The sequence below is a fragment of the Cebus imitator genome, unplaced genomic scaffold (genome assembly GCF_001604975.1).
Source record: "Cebus imitator isolate Cc_AM_T3 unplaced genomic scaffold, Cebus_imitator-1.0 Scaffold103, whole genome shotgun sequence".
In the NCBI taxonomy this organism is placed as follows: Eukaryota; Metazoa; Chordata; class Mammalia; order Primates; family Cebidae; genus Cebus; species Cebus imitator.
The window spans coordinates 227,966-233,811 of NW_016107418.1; the positions used below are offsets into that span (position 1 = coordinate 227,966).

At 42.1% G+C, this 5,846-nt stretch overlaps 1 pseudogene; it reads right to left on the reverse strand.

Moving 5' to 3' along the window:
• Positions 1–1,260, reverse strand: part of LOC108310416 — a 6,864-nt pseudogene extending 5,604 nt beyond the window's left edge.
• Positions 1,261–5,846: the final 4,586 nt, after the last annotated feature.

Consider the following 5,846-nt stretch of genomic DNA (forward strand, 5'->3'; position numbering starts at 1 on the left):
CCGAGTAGCTGGGACTACAGGCGTGCACCACCATACCGGGCTAATACTTTGTATTTTTAGTAGGGATGGGGTTTCACCATGTTGCCCAGTCTAGTCTGGAATGCCTAGGCTCAAGTGATCCTCTCACCTCGACCTTCTAAAGTGCTGGAATTACAGTCATGAGCCACTGGACCCAGGTTTATATTCATATTTCTAGAGTCTGGTAGCTGGCAATTGTTGGATGAATATTGTGATAAATTGTTTTTTCTTTCCTCTTTTTTATCATTCAATTTGATATAAATTGTTTAAATATACATATTTTGAGAGATAGGGTCCTACTAAGTTGCCCAGGCTGATAACAAACTCTTAGGCTCAAGCAATCCTCCTGCCTTAGCCTCCTGAGTAGCTGGGACTACAGGCACAAGCCAAAACTCCCGAGTTTGGTACATATTTTTCAGTCACGAGATAAATCAGGCATTTTCATCTATACATTTACTATTTAAACATTTTTTCTCATGGGATAATTTAATCACTGGTGAAATTAAGCATGTTTCCATATACATATTCGTATTTGTATTTGTCTCATGTGATAAAAATTTACTTTTATTTCCTTGAGTTATGCATAATTGTAGGACTGTGTGTATGAAGAGACCAAAATATGTCTTCAAATTGCATATGCTTTTATTTACTTTACTATAACAGGTACTATGAACTCTCACCTGGTTTCCTTAGCTCTTGTGAAGGTATTTTCTTTCTCTTTTCCTTTTTTTGATACAGGGTCTTGCTCTGTTGCCCAGGCTGTAGTGCAGTGGCACGATCTCAGCTCACTGGGATCTCCACTTCCTGGGTTCAAACAATTCTCCTGCCTCAGCCTCCTGAGTAGCTGGGACTACAGGCACTTGCCATCATGGCCTGGCTAATTTTTGTATTTTTAGTAGAGACAGGATTTCACCATATTGGCCAGTATGATCTCAAATACCAGACCTCAGGTGATCCACCCACCTCGACCTCCCAAAGTTCTGGGATTACAGGCATGAGCCGCTGTGCCCGGCCAGTATTTTCATGCATGGATAGTTGTTCAAATTGATGTTTTAGCAGGGATGGTTGTGGGGGCAGTCACTGGAGAGTCCTATTCTACCATCTTGCTCCAACTTCCCCTATTTTATTTGCTTTGTGAAACCACAAACTTGAAATATGAAAACATTCATAGCAAACTTTGTAAGAAAGAAACCTATTGCTACTTAACACTGAAAACAGAAATATATAGCTTTGGGCCAGGTGCAGTGGCTCACACCTGTAATCCTAGCACTTTGGGAGGCTGAGGCAGGTGGATCACCTGAGGTCAGAAGTTTAAGACTAGCCTGGCCAACATGGTGAAACCCTGTCTCTATTAAAAATACAAAACTTAGCTGGGCATGCTGGCGGTGGCCTGTAATCCCAGCCACTCTAGAGGCTGAGTCAGGAGAATCGCTTGAACCTGGGAGGCGGAGGTTGCTTTGCAGGCCTAACAGAAACAAAACTCAGCTTGACATTATATAGATATGTATATGTATATGTACATGTATACATATGCACATGTACACACACGCACACGCACACATATGCACACGTACGCATGTACACATGTACACGCACACACATATACCTGTGCACTTGCACACACATGTGTGCATACAAGCATGCGTACATGCACATACATGTAAATGCACAAGTGTACACGTACATACATGTACATGCACACGTGTACACACATGCACACACATGTACAAGTAGATGTGTACACACACGCACATATACATGTACAAGTGCACACACGTACACAAGTACACACATGTACACACACTCATGTACATGTATACACACGCGCACACACGCACATACATGTACACACACACACGTACACGTACATACATTACACACATACATGTACACACGCACATACACACATGCACACATATACATGCACATACATGCACACATGTACACACATGCACGCACATACACACATACATACATGCACACATGCACCCATACATACATGTGTGCATGCACACACATGTACACATGTACACACAGGCACACATGCACAGTACATATATGCACGCACACGTACATGTACCTGTAAGTACATATGTACTTACACACGCACACATGTACATACACGTACACATGTACACATGGACACACATGCACACACATGGACACACATGGACACATGCTCATACACATGTGCACATGAACACATATACATGTATGTGCATGTACTTATGTACACATGTATGTACTCATGTACGTACATGTATATATATGTACATGAACATGTATATACATATTACATGTACATGTAATTTATATATACAAATATTTATTTATTTTTGAGATGGAGTCTAGGTCTGTAGCTCTGGCTGGAGTGCAATGGTGAGATCTCAGCTCACTGCGACCTCCACCTCCCAGGTCCTGGTTCAAGCAGTTCTCCTGCCTCGGCCTCCCGAGTAGCTGGGATTACAGGCACACACCACCATGCCCAGCTAATTTCTGTATTTTTAGTAGAGATGGGGTTTCACCATGTTGGCCAGGCTGGTCTTGAACTCCTGACCTTGTGATCTGCCTGCCTTATCCTCCCAAAGTGCTGGGATTATGGGCGTGAGCCACCTCGCCTGGCTGATATATTAAATGTAGAAAGCATTATGTAGGTAGAAAATGTTAAACTTTGTCAAATTTCTTTAGAATGGGCATGCATTAAGAGTTACAACAACATTTAAATTCAGAAAATCAATTATCTCAAAAAATTTTAACAGCTTACGTTTTTTCATACTTATGTTTATGAAAGAAATGAAAATGAAGAGCCCAGAAAGCAGGGTGGTACTATTGCTAGTTATAATTTCTATTATTAACACCCTAAATTGCTTCGTTCTCATTTCTTTTTGCATTTCAGCCTGTGATTGGCTTTGCAAAGCCAACATTTTCTTTGGTGACAGTTTTCAAAACATAGCCAGAAGACTTTGGTCAGGAGCTTCCGCATTCCATATAATATTTTGGAACTGGAAAAAAAAAAAAAAAAAGATATTTAAATTTAAATTGGACTAAGAGATAAAGTAATGTGATATTTCGGTAGGTGCTTATTTTTGTTTTGTTTGCTTTTAACTTCTAGACCTATCCCAATGTTTTCCAGGGTCCTCAGAACATGTGGGTGGCCTTTTCTTTTAAAAGTATATACATGTTCTCACTCATAGGTGAGTGTTGAACAATGAGAACACATGGACACAGGGAGGGGAGCGTGGAGCGTCACACACTGGCGTCTGTGGGGGGGAAATAGGGGAGGGACAGCTGGGGGTGGGGAGTTGGGGAGAAATAGCATGGGGAGAAATGGCAGATATAGGTGATGGGGAGGAAAGGCAGCAAATCACACTGTCATGTGTGTACCTATGCAACAATCGAGCATGTTCTTCACATGTACCCCCAAACCTAAAATGCAATAAAAAAAAAAAAAAGAAACAAAAAAGTATATATAAACCTGGCCAGGTGTGGTGGCCCATGCCTGTAATCAGGCTGAGGTGAGAGGATTGTTTGAGTCCAGGAATTTGAGACCATCCTTGGCAGCATAGCGGGACCCTGTCTCTACAAAAAATAAAAAATTAGCTCAGCATGGTGGCGCATGCCTGTGGTCCCAGCTACTTGGGAAGCTGAGGCAAAAGAATCACTTGAGCTTGGGAGTTTGAGGCTGCAGTGAGCTATGATCATTCTACTGCACTCCAGCCTGGGTGACAGAATGAGATCCTGTCTCTAAGAAAAAAAAAAGGTGTGTGTGTGGGTGTTTCTTGCATCACAGTCTCTTTCAGCAGGAAAATTAAAGCTTTCCCAGAAGCCTCCTAGGAGACTTCTTCCCTTCATCTTGTTGGCCAGTGTTGGATAACATGGCCATTGCTCATGCAGGGGGTCTGGGAAAGAGGATATTTGGCAAAGAGGAGCATAATAGCTAATGTCAGATTGTTCCCCAAATAAAATGGGAGTTTTATCAATAAGCAGAAGGTTTGTGGAGGAGGTGGGGATGAGATGGCAGTTAGGCAGGCAAAGTACATCACTTGCCATGATGCAATATTTATGTAGCTAAAAACTTGTAATGCAGTTAGAATGAATATATTCTGGAATATGAATATGAACATATTCATATATTATATGTTCATATTGTATGAATATGTTGTAGTGTTCCATAGCACAGCAGGGCGACTACAGTTAATGATATAGTGTGGATAATTGTCCCCACACAAATCTCATGTGAAATTGTAATCCCCAGTGCTGGAAGTGGGGCCTGGTGAGCGGTGATTGGATCATGGGGGTGGATCCCTTATGAAAATGGCTTAAGCCATCCCTTTCATGATACGTGAGCTCTTGCTCTGAGTTCACCTGAGATCTAGTTGTTTAAAGGCATGTGGCAACTCTCTTCTAACTCTCTCTTGCTTGCTCCTGTTTTTGCCATGTGACATGCTTGTTCCCTTTTCGCTGTCTGCCATGATTGAAAGCTCCCTGAGGCTTCACTGGAAGCTGAGCAGATGCTAGCACCATGCTTCCTGTACAGCCTGCAAAACTGTGAGCCAATTAAACCTCTTTTCCTAGTCTCATGTATTTCTTTATAGCAATGCAAGAACAGCCTAATACAGTTAAATTTATGTTATATTTCAAAATAGCTAGAAGAGATTTGAAATGTTCCCAAAGAAATGATACGTATTTAAGGTGATAGATATCCTAAATTCCCTGATTTGATCATTACACATTGTATGCATACATCAAAATATCCCGTGGACTCACCCCATAAATAAGTGAAATTGTTGTGTGTCAGTAAAAATGTTTTGCCCCGGCATGGTGGCTTATGCCTGTAATTTCAGCACTTTGGGAGGCCGAGGCTGGTGATTCACTTGAGCCCAGGAATTTGGGACCAGCTTGAGTAACATGGGGAAACCCAATCTCTAGAAGAATTACAAAAATTAGCTGAGTGTAATAGCATGCATCCAGGTACCCAGGAGGCTGAGGTGGGAGGATCACTTGAGCCCAGGATGTGGAGGCTGCAGTGAGCAAACATCTCACCACTGCACTCTAGCCTGTGTGACAGAGCAAGGCCCTGTCTCAAAAAAAAAAAAAAAAAGTTTTAATGGTAAATTACATTTGAATGTCAGTGAAAATGGTGACAGTGATTATTCCATAGTCCCTTACTACTAAAATGGGATATCTGGTGAGCGGAATGGGTGCCCCCAGGGGGTGTAAGAAATGCAGAATCAGGGTCTACCCCCAACCTACTGAATTAGAATTTGCAGTTTAACAAGAACTCCAGGTGATTCTTATGTACATTAAGGTTTGAGATGCTCTAGCTGAGGTGACTCAGTACAATATGCTTAAAATACTCTAGATGAAGAAATTTGCTATTGTGAACTAGGAACAAATTGACCTCAGTACTCATAAGCACAGAAAATAAAAGTTCAAATATAAGAACAGTGGGCAAAAATCAGAAAACTTTGAAATGCTGTAATGTGAGCATAATGCAATAGATACAGGAGAAGAGATTATTTTAGGCCAGGTGCGGTGGCTCACGCATGTAATCCCAGCACTTTGCGAGGCCGAGGCGGGCAGATCACGAGGTCAAGAGATCGAGACCATCCTGGCCAATATGCTGAAACCCCGTCTCTACTAAAAAATACAAAAATTAGCCCGATGTAGTGGCGTGTGCCTGTAGTCCCAGCTACTCAGGAGGCTGAGGCAAGAGAATTGGGGAGGCGGAGGTTGCAGTGAGCTGAGCTCGGGACATTGCAGTCCAGCCTGGCGACAGAGCAAGACACCGTCTCAAAACAACAACAACAACAAAAGAGAGTTTTTTT